The 12,051-nt window shown below is 38.0% G+C and overlaps 1 non-coding gene across 1 annotated transcript; it reads right to left on the bottom strand.

The window, feature by feature from the left end:
- Positions 1-10,900: 10,900 nt before the first annotated feature.
- On the bottom strand, positions 10,901-10,972 carry TRNAM-CAU (transfer RNA methionine (anticodon CAU)). The gene has a single exon. It is a non-coding gene; the product is annotated as a tRNA-Met (tRNA).
- Between the last annotated feature and the right edge of the window lie 1,079 nt (positions 10,973-12,051).

Here is a 12,051-nt window from a genome sequence, read left to right as displayed (position 1 = left end):
AGGTTGGCCTTGTATTTTTCCAAATTTACATAGACCTGGGCCCACTCAAATGGGGTGCTAAAGTCAGGGACAGCAGCATTGCTGCAGCAGGAAAATAAAAATCTGGACCTTGCTGTCCATAAATTGCATGAGTTAAATAAAATATTTTTACTATCCCAAAAATCCTAAATTTTTGTAAGGAGGTGTCCCACCCATAGTAGGACCTATCCACAAAATTTCAGGGCCAAGGAATCCTATTTGGGCATCCAAAAGGGTGGGCCAACATACTGGACTGCCAGAAATTTCTGCTGTGCAGTCCAGCAGCATAGTCCCATAAAAATAATATTAAAAAAATAATTTCTAAGAAGGTAGGCCATATTTCTGGATTCCAACTTGTTTTAGGCTTGATGAGGGACCTTGGGTCCAAATTTCAGGAATTTTGGAGGCCCAGAACCCACCCATTGGATGGCTAAAATTCAAGACGATTATATTCTAACAATATTTCACCCTAGACAGATTGTATTCCTTAAATTAATTAAAATACTTCTGAGCATCCTAAAATTATGAAAATTTAAAGAGAGGTGATATACCCATGGTGGGACCTAACTACTAAATTATAGGGCTAATGGAGCCCTGTGTACATCGTGACAAAAGTGCTGGAATGGCTCACCACGTCCAGGTGACCTGATTCACCAGATTTTCTTGATGGTCTGATTTATTTAAATTAATTAAAATACTTCTGATCGTCCAAAAATCACAAAATTTTGAGGATTCGTGTCCACCTATGGGAGGACCATATTGTAAATTTTCATGGCCATCGGGCCCCTGTACTGATCGTGGTGTGGCTTGCAAACTTGGGTCAGTTTTGGGCCAGATACTCAGGCCGTAGGACTACGCATCACGGGACGCCCCTACCTTGGGTTGTTGCTGGGCCTGTATTCCAGCGGCATGGCCCACTTCTAATATGTGTTGTGCATTCCCCTCTCATCCGGTGGGACCCACTATGATACGTGTGGGTCACCATGGGCTAGTAACCCATCTAGATTAAATAAATTTCTTGACTCCAGTAGACCCAAGAAATGGGTGGGCTGGAATTCCAGCAAGGGGCCCAAATTTGCTGCATGGTTGATTGTTTTGGAACCATTGTGGCCCACCAGATTTAAGGGAGTATTGCACATACTCTTTGCCTTGTTTCCTTAGACATTTTTGGGCATAATTAGTGCCTCTTAAGGCCCACATTTGTAGTGATATTGTGGGCTAGCCTTAACCAGATTTTTAGGTAGTTTTATAGGCCCAATGGGCTGGAAACCTATTTCTTGAGCCCAAGATCGTGTAGGGCCTGACCTTATTGTTTCACAGGCCCAACGAGCCGTCTACAGGCTGACCGTGTGTATTTATTAGCCGTGATGCCCTCATGAAATGCTTAATTATGGGCTGACTTGGGGCCCACATAAATGTATAGTGTGGAGGGCCTTGCTAAGTCTTTGGGCTGATGTGGTAAGGCCCACACTATCGTATAGGCCTTGCCTATATATATTCTTAGGTTTATGGGCTGCCCTCCAGCCCACCATATTGTATGAATTGGATGACCTTTATTTTGGGCCATTTCTTTAGGGCCCATTATGTGTTATAGTATATGCATGTTTGTGTTAGCTAGTAGGCCTTGTGGACTCGATTCTTTTGGATAGGCCCATTGATCTTGAGCCTATACTCTCCTATCTATTGTGATGGGCTTAGGGGTAGTAATACACAAGAAGTCGAGCCCTTGGTTGCCTACTAAACTGACCCTGTACTTAGGCCAAAAGTGATGCCCAACTCACTTGTGTTAAATGTGAAACTTGCCCATGTAAATGAATTACTGGGCTGCCCCTGACGCACACCACAATATGTGGAATTATGACCTTTGTGGTTAGGCCCAAACCTTACTTGAAGGCCCACTATATGGCCTATGAGTTGGGCTTGGTGTATGGCCCATTAGGCCATGCATTGCTTGGGCTTTAGACCTTACATTATATGAGTAGTGGTGAGCTACTTCTTGGAAACCAGTTGAGGTTGGATGTCCTCCTGGGTGATCCTAAGGTAAGCCCATAGGTTTCTCTATGTGTGGTTAAAGGCCCACCATAGACCTTAGGCCATTTATTTAAGGCTCAATGTGCATGTATGTGGAACCTACCTTAACACATGTTTGATCCAGGCCGTCTAAGCCTTGGATCGCCTGATTGTGGAAGCACTCTCTACCTTGGGCTGTTGCTGGACTCACAATCCAGTAGCAGGCCACTTGATCTTTTCATGATATATACACACTCTCCATCTGGTGGGGTCCCCCAGTGAGTATAGTTGGCCTTCATGAGATTATTTCCACATAGTCAACTAATTTCTGGACCTTAGCAGGCCCAGGAAGTCAAACGGGCCAAAAGTTTATCAAAGGGCCTTAGATGTATAATTTTATGGTTAAAACTTTATTTGGTTGTGGGGCCCACCATATTGAGAACTTGTGAACATGTTACATGCTTATATTTTCTTATAATCTTTGGGCTTAATCAGTGCATTCTTTTGGGTCACTTTTAGTGATCTTATGAGGACCCCATCTTAAGATCAGAATTTTTGGACATCCAGTGAGCCTAGAGTGGGCAGGGATGTCCCAGCTTGGCCCAACCATATATTGGGCCGACTTCCACCATTTTGATGGACTTGTGGGCTGAGATAAAGATAGTATTGGGCCCTCGGTTGCCTACTTAAATTACTAATTATTGGGCTGATGTAGTGGGGCCCATCTCATCCAAACTTGAACTTATTTTTTTGGGCCGTATATTGTGTATGCCGGCTGCCCACCAAGTCCAACTTAATGCATGGATTCTATGGCCATTGGGAATTGAGCCTTGGACCTTAATTTCCCTCTTAGAGCCATGTTGTTAAAAGTGGTATTATATCTTTTTATGGCCTATTATGAGGAATATATGTATGTGGTTACTTTTATTTTTATCTTAAATGTAGGCCTTGGGCTTTTATCCATATAGTTCATGGTAGATATGCCTTTTTGGGGAATGGTGGTTAAATGTCCCCATTATGGACCCCTCTAGGTCCGATTGTATTTAAAAGTGATTGGATACTTATCTTAGATAGTTGCTAGGCTCATTTCTATATTACTTAGACCCGTAGTTGTATGCTTAGTCTTATGGGCTACCCTGGTAAATGGGCCCCTACTAGAGGCGGGATTCCTTATGGATATTGTCTAAGTACCTAGTCTTGGTTCCTTCTTGGATAGGAGGAATGTAATTTACTTTGTATATCGCCGCATAATGCGCCTAGACCCATCTTCATGACCCATGTGCATCATTGTATGCTTGGATGACACTGTGTGTGTGGTTATGATTGTGCCATTGGGCATTGCATGCTGTCTTCTCGAGGGACGTAATATTCCCTCTTGAGCATGTTGGATGCTTGGAATTGATGCATAGTTGATTGTGTGATTCATGCATCTGGCATTGCATAATATGAGCATTATCACCCTTGCTTCATCAGGGTTGTAGCCTCCATAGATACATCATGGATGGCCATGTTTGGACACCGGAAATGTTACTTGAGCATATTGGGTGCATAGGATGCCCATGGGTGAAATTCCCAAAACTTCCATGGTACCAAGGATCTGCTCCAACGCCGTGACCGAGTGGAATATATGAGCGCACGAGGGCCTTATACTATTAGGCCGCGACTCCCACTGTCGTGTAGTCGGTTGGATAGGGGTGTGGCCTTACTAGCCTTGATGTAAGAGGGCATTGCTGGGCGTCTGACCGGCTCGTGAATGGGTCCGCTACCGTCGGTCTTGGTGATTGGTTGTCCACGGCGGGTAGTGAGGTCTCTTACGCTCGTTTGGTTGCGGGGTCTGTAGAGCGGCAGTCATCCAGCAGTGTAACGGACCCCGGTGATTTCCTTATGATTGGAAATATACTTGACATATGGTTTGGTTATGAGCACTAGCATTACCTGCATCGCATTAGTATTGGTTATGTAAGCCCCTTCATGCATTGCCTTGGTATGGCGTCCAGTACTCATTGCATCATATTCATGATAAGCCTTGGTAAGGCTAGTGATATTCTCATTGAGCATGTCTCCTTCCGTATCTCCTATTATTCTTCTGTGCACTATGATCACACACTTACACCACCCTCTAAGCTTCTATAAGCTTATGCACGATTGATGCGTGCAGGAGATCCTAGGCAGGTGTCGCAGTGGCAGAGTTTGGATTAGAGCTGAGCTTGAGGACCCAGTATTGCATCCTTCCTTTCTTTCTTCTATTATCTTATGTATGTCCTTTTGGACCTCATGTAAACTTGTAAAAGTTCAAATTCTTAGTGGATTTTGTGATAAGTGCCTTTTTTATTCTCAGATTTACTTGTTATGATCTTGGGTATGCTCGTATTGGAAATAGTTATATTGTTATGGAAATCCTCCTTGTAGGATCCCAGGATCGGAACTTACTTCAGGAGCCGAGAATGGGGTACTACAGAGGCTATTGCGGCCAGAACCGGCCATCAGGTTCCTTGTGAATTCGGTTACCGAGTCTGGGGCGTGACATCGGGTTTAGGTTATTATTGTTTTTTTTTAAAAAAAAGGGTGAAGTTTTTGGAATTTTGAAATTTTTATTCTTAAAATAATTTCAAGAAATCTCTAACTGGATGCTTTTTTTTTTTTTTTTTTCATTTTAAAGTTCCAAAATCATGGATATTCAATGGGATTTTGAAGCTGCAGTTCAGGTGTTTATGAAAATGCCTCAATGGCGAACTCGACCCGAGCTGGCCCGAGCTGTTGCGAGTTGGCCAGTTAGGCTCAAGGATCAAGCTGAGGTCAGCTAGTGTTCAAGTCGAGTTCGAGCTGAGGTCAACCAGTGTTCAAGCCGAGTCGAGCTGAGGACAACTTGACTCAGTTCGACTCAATGTACACCTGTATACATCACGGTGGGCCAACCCACAAAATTGCCCGTTCGTGGTGTGAGTGTGTGTGGTAGACTCCCGGGAGTTTCAACACCCATTCAAGGGTTCGAGTATCCATAGGTGGTGAAATCCCATTGCGGTGTGAGTGTGTGCGGGTGTGTGTGCGTGTGTAAAAAAAAAAGTGTGCAATGGTGAGAGTATATATGTTAAAAAAAGAAAAAATCATTCCCTTAACTATTAAATAAACATCTTTCAGTGAATATTGACCATTCATCCTCTTTATTTGTTCAGTGAATATTGACCGTTCATCCTCTTTATTTTTGGCCATTCCGACTTTCCACGCTGTCTTTACACCCGACCTAATAGAATCAGATCTGATTTACATGGTAAAGATGAAAGTGGGCCAAAAAGCAAGAGATGAGTCCATACTATGATGCATTAAATGAAAATGTTTGATAAAAACAATACATTAAATGCAAGAATTCAACTACCAAACCTCTTTAGCATAGTAACAAGGACCATGTAAAACATGTACAAGAATATTATTTAATAGAGTCGGTGCAATGCAGTTGATGGTTGGTGTGGATGAGACCCACGGTGTATCTCACATGGTGCTCATTTAGTTATAAGTAGGATGTTGCATCAAGCATATTATGAGTGACTCATTAGGTTGTGAGCACAAGCGATTGAGATGGCTTAGTCATGGGCCCTACCAGTTGGAATTGAAAATGGAGAAGTGGGTCACATATCACATAGTTAGAGCCGGACACGAGTTGATTTGAGTTGAGCTTGGTACAGCTTATCTTGGTTCGGCCGGCCGCCAATCCCAGTTCGAACTCTGCTTAGCTCGGTACACCCATTACATGTACTCACACAACTCTCACACTCACACACTACATCCATTGCCATATAGACATGCACAGCGCATAGCACACATTTGGCACACATGCAACACACGTGAGTGTAAGCCAAACATGTGCTTGCACATATTTTAGATGAGGAAAAAAAAAAACCACTGATGAGAGAGACGTAAAGGAATAAATATCAAAGAGATTATAAAAGCAAGAGAGAGAAATAAAAAAAGATAAGAAAAGAGTTGGTTATTCATGTGAGAGAGAAAGAGAAAAATAAGGAAATAGGTAGGGTGAGATAGGAAGATAAAAATAATAATAAAAAAAATAAAGAAAAAGAGAGAGAAAGAGAAAGAGAGAAAGAAAGAGAAGAAAAAAAAAAGATAAAAGGAAAAAAAATAACTATTCTCTCACTTGTGTGTGTTTTTTTTCTACTAAATTATTCGTTCATGTGTGGATGCTAAAAATTTATTTCTATTTGATTTGTTAAAAATAAAAGAATAATATGATATATGAAATTGCTCATCTTAGTTGCAATTATTATCAGTAGTAGTATTTTTAAAAAAAAAATCATATTTTTAAATATGTCATTTTTTATTATCTTTAATTAATTGCTCATCTTGGTTGCAATTATTATTAGTAGTAGTGTTTTTTTTTTTTTTTTTTGTTGAATTATTTATTATACTTTTAAATATGTCATTTTTTATTATCTTTAATTAACATAACTCAATTTGACTTTAATATTGGCTTATTGTTAATCCTGTTTTTTTTTTAAAAATATTTTTTTTATTTAGATTTTTTTTTTGTTAAAATTATTGTAAAAAATCTCAAGTTTATATATAATTTCTAGATTCTTAGATCTAATAAGTTATATTGTAGGTTTATTTTTTTATGTAAAATTTTAATCAATATATAATAGATTACATTGCATGTTTATTTTTATTTTTACGTAGAACCTTAATCATGTATGGACAATTTACATTGATTGAAAATTTTATTTTTTGTTTAATAAATCATGTACATCACATATTATGGATTGATCGATGAATATCGGTCATTGAAGATTTTTTTAAAATATTTTATTCATGAAATATTAAAATCATGTATAAAAAAACGTCAGAAAATAGGTGAGGTAATCAAGTCTTCTAGGTAAAAAATTCATAAAGTGTAAACAAGTGGCGTAACTTAGACTCTCAAGTGAAAAGTCCCAGAATCCCAATTGATACCTCTTGTCACTTCTATCATATCCCTTGAGTGGGTGAGTGTGTTAAGATAATAAAAGGTTCATGCTGTCAGGTTCAGCAAGGTATTAGTCTGACCAGCTAAAGTACAAATGAGTTCCTCATCGAATGTCTTTGAATGAGTGAGCATGTCACGCAAAAGGTTCGCATTACTAGGCTATGTGTTGTATTAGTGTGGGTGTTGGTTAACTGGGATAAAATGACCTTGGTGATTATGTCATAAGAGAGAATCTTGTTTATTAACATCATCATCTATTTGCTTTACATAAACATGTATTGTATTTTTTTTGTACATTTTATTTAAATGATATGATGTTGTTTTTTTAGAAAAACTGTATTGAGATTACTCGTTGGTCTTCGTAACTTTACCCTATCAGGATTTTAAAATTTCAGGATTAGGATTTCGTGGAGGCGCTTAAAGAGATTTGCTTTTATATTTAGATTTATTTTTCATTTCTTTAACATTTTCTAAATAAGTTGTAATGAACATTTAGTATGATAGTATGGTGATGACATGTTTTGAGACATGAGTTGGGTGATAATCTTCAATAGTCGGGGCATGGATATTTTATTTTCTTTAAATAACTATTTATTGATTTAAATTTTTAGATGGTTATATCTTATGAATAAGAATAATTTTATCAGTATATGTGTGGATTATGAAATGTGAACATATAAAACATAAGTCATACCTTCGGGTATGGAATCGGGGTTAAATATATCCAGGTGCCGGATTTCGAGGTGTGACAGTAACTATTCAACATTTTTTCACATTCTCCAAATGCGGAAAGACATGGGGGGATCTAATATGATTAGATCAGATTACTCAGAAGGCACTATGTATAAACAATATACTTTATGTGCTGAAGATAAACTTCGTACTAAGAAGTAAAAGGCTTGTCCGTATTACAATGCATTAAATACAAAAGTCCAATAAAGACAATGCATAAAAATTTTATTTTTTATTTTTAAAAACTCTCAAGTAAAGCAATAAAGGCAAAAAGATGATCATCCATGCATGATAAGTTGTAAATGAGCAAAAGTAGAATACTGACCTAGGAGAGTGTGCACAACTACATAACTTGCTGGAAAATGTATTCTCCATGACTTAAAATAGCATGCACAAGCACATTACTTATTGGAATTAATATTTTTTATACACATAATCGAATGTTAGAGGCTACACTTACGTGTATGACTCACATGAGATCACACGGCCAACTAGCCCAATCTCTCACAATGCTGAAAATTGCTCTTTAGTGACTACCTTTTAAGTCTATTATAAATAGAGCACATAATGAAAAGTTTTAGGCTACATGCAAATGCAATCAAATTAAGCACAATGCTATTTATCTACCTGTCCCTTGTTGATGCTTATCCTTTTATTTTATATATATATAAAAAAAAAAAAATTAGCCCTCATCACTCTTTAGCACATATTATGGGTCATAGTTTTTATCCTTAGTTTATCTCTTCATCCTTCATTCATGGCATCTCGCTGGATCGCAAAGAAGATTGCTCATTTAGGAAAGAAAGGCTATTTGATTTTCCTGCTACATGCTAAGTGATTTTGTCGACCATCTTGCCATGAAGTTTGATTCACATATAGTCAAATTACAAAAGTCTTATTATAGAATTGGTTCCCAATAAATCATCGAGCAAACTATCATCCCACTAGCCATCTTCCTATGAAGCCCGATTTTGATTAAATGACGAACAAATTGTCGAAGTTTAATCCTCAATTGTCATTCTCGTCATGAAGCTTGATTTTCAACTGAGCAACGAATAGACGACCGTCCTGCACTGTCCTTCTACGAGGCTTAACCCATGTTATGCAACAAACAAATCATCATTCCTCAAGTTAATTGTGAGTGTCCTATTGGAAGATCATTAATAAAATACTTTCAGTTTTTGTCTTGTTATATATTCTTTCTTTATTGGTTTATCATCGAACTACATTGCAATCCTATGAATATTGAAGTACTTTTGATAAAAATATAAGGAAAAAAAAATCATTTGAAAAGTAAACCCTCTCATTTACTAATCACATGATCTAATACGATCGTTGGCTAGATAGATAATCGATATTCACATGATCCGGTCCTAAGTGATCTATCTCGATATATGGGGTCAAAAGGAGTTCGGTTCGAATTAAGTCACATTCAGCTTTGGCATACTCAACATGCACATGGCCGGAACCCGTGGCCCATCATAAGTGAGGTACATAGTTTGGGTGATTTGACTTGATTACATATAGGGATCACCTGGTTGATGGTAAATGAATGCACATGGGTAAAAACTGTCATTTCATTGATGGTAACCAGTGCTAATTGGAGTCAATATAAAATAAGATGATGCAAAATCATGTAAATTAGAATCCTCTCGAAAGATTGATCATGAGATACAAATGCCAAAAAGGATCAGATTCTCAAAAATGGGCCCACTTTTATAGCCCACCCAAGGCTAAAAAATTTATCATTTTTGCTGAAGTGTGTGTGTATATAATTGCAGTGTCCTTTAATTTTAGGCATCCAAACACAACTGAGTATTTTACTTTGCATCGATTCTATCAAATTACAATCAACCAAACAAGCCCTATGCCACCGGTATAGTTTCTAAGGGCCTATTCGGTACACAGATTAAATGGTATGGAATTGCATTATATAGAATTAACACCGTTATCGCAGAAGGATTGCATGTCTGGAATATCATTGTATTTTTATAGCTCAATCACACATTTGGAATCAAATTCTTCCTTTAAGAAAGACATGGCAATGCGAAACTGCATTTGAGACGGTGGAATTACAATCAACCGTCCAAGTTACTTGTACACATATGCCATTGAAATGTGTAAAGGGTTCATGTGGATGGACCACATCGATCAAACACATGCATTAATTTAAGGCCCATGAATGTAATGTATTTTGAAATCCACGTGGAATCCTCCAGTATCTTCCATTGGGACGGAATAATATCATACTTGATTAATCCAATTCTTTCCCTTGTTTCTAAATGTTGATAAAGTGTCACACTAGGGCTACTGCAGGAGTGGGACTTTCCATTAATAGATCTAGACCATCGAAGAAATTAACATTTAGAAGAAAAAAAAAAAGGAAAACAAAAAATTAAAAATTAAAATTCTTGAAACCTAGATACAAAACAAAGCAAAAAAAATAAAAAATAAAAAATAAAAAATTAACATTCAGGAAACCAAAAAAAAAAGAAAAAAAGAAAAGTTAAAAAGCTAACATTCAGGGGAAAAAGGAGAAACAAAACAAAACAAAACAAAAAAGATAAAATAATAGAAAAAAAAGGGAAAATAAATATAAAAAAATAGAAAAAATGGAAAAGGAAAAAAATAAAAGGTGAGCCAACTCCACTATCAAAGCCATGGTTCAATCCTAAGACCTGTGGGCTACGGGCCCACTAGGCTTCCGCTGGGTCACTCTAATGAGTTATATGTCTTCCATCAAATATATTTTAAATTTTAATTACAGAGTTTGGAAGAAGAAAAGAAGAATAAGAAAGAAACGAAGGTAACAGCGCACCTGTGCGTTGTAGGCCCATGCTCAGACACTTTTCTACAAAGTAGGGGTCATGCTCAGACATTTTCACCACGCTCAGATATTTTTTCTAACCAGAAAGATTGGAAGAAGAAGAAAAAAAAAACAGAGAGATTGGAAGGAAAAAAAGAAAAGGAAAAAAAAGAGAGTAGAGAGTTCGGGAGAAACCACAAAAAAAGACGGAAAGAGAAAGAAAAAAAAAGAAGAAGAAGAAGCAGAGAGATCGGAAGAAAACACAAATAAAAAAGCAGAGAGATTGGAAGACAGAAAGAATAAAAAGCAGAGACATAGGAAGAAATTAAAAATAGCAGAAAAAAGGGAAAAATTTATTTTAATATCAGAGCCAAGTTTCGATCTTGGGACCTGTGGGTTATGGGCCCACCACGCTTCCGCTGCGCCACTCTGATCAGATGTATATATTTCCTAAATTATTTTCTAAGTATAGAAATTTTGGAATTACAAAATGAATAAGTAAGTAACGGTTTAGATTTTGTGCACGTTGGGGTAATGAATGGGTGATGAACGGCTTAGGTTAATCTATTCAATTTTATATTCCTATTTTGTACAGTTGATGCTACTTTAAATTTTTACCGTGCTTAACGTGTCTTGATAGGGATGACTTAAAATATCTTCATATCAGAAGATCCTAGCCATTAGATCTTTGCCCTTTTGTCCCAGCTCAACTTACAAAAGCCCTAAGTTCTCAAGTCTTTATTTTTCTACCTCTCCTAGCCAGTGCAGTTTTTAATTGCCATGGCACATGGCTAAGGAAGCAACCGCCAGGATGTAAAGGGGTGTAGACAGGGGATCTGTGGGACCCACTGTGATGTATGGGTTTTATCCACACCGTTCATCCATTTTTCCATATCATTTTACCCTTTGATCCAAAACATTAGACAGATACAAGGCCCAAATGGACCGCACAACAGGAAGCAACTGTGTCCACCGACTGTTGAAACCTTCCTAGGGCCCAACGTGATGTTTATTTTCCATCCAACCTGTTAATAAGGTCAAAAAACCTGGATGAAGAGAAAACACAATTTTTAGCTTGATCCAAAACTTCTGTGGCCGCCAATAAGTTTTTAATGGTGGGCGTTTAATCCCAACTGTGTGGCCCAAGTAAGCCTTGGATCTTCCTCATTCTTACCATAATACACTAAAATGGTATGGAAAAATGGATGAACGGTGTGGATAAAACTCATATATCACTGCGGGCCCCACAGAGACCTTCCCTGAGTCGGGGCGGAGGGTAGGACGCAATGGGGCATCCCATGGCTAATGGCTAAACCTGCCATATATAGTGCTACTAGTTAGTTCCATGTGGTTTATGAGCTAATGACCCATTTGCAGTGGGCCATAGTTTGGACTGTTTAAATCAGTTACATGTATGGCTTGCAGTTAGGAACCATCGCACGTCAAAGCTTTTGTGAGGAAAGGTTAAAAAGCTTGTCCAAGGCAAGGAGTGTTGTTGTTGGTTTGGAAGCAA

This window comes from Magnolia sinica, chromosome 6 (genome assembly GCF_029962835.1).
Source record: "Magnolia sinica isolate HGM2019 chromosome 6, MsV1, whole genome shotgun sequence".
In the NCBI taxonomy this organism is placed as follows: Eukaryota; Viridiplantae; Streptophyta; class Magnoliopsida; order Magnoliales; family Magnoliaceae; genus Magnolia; species Magnolia sinica.
The sequence above is the reverse complement of the archived record's forward strand: the minus strand, read 5'-3'. Positions and strand labels throughout refer to the sequence as shown.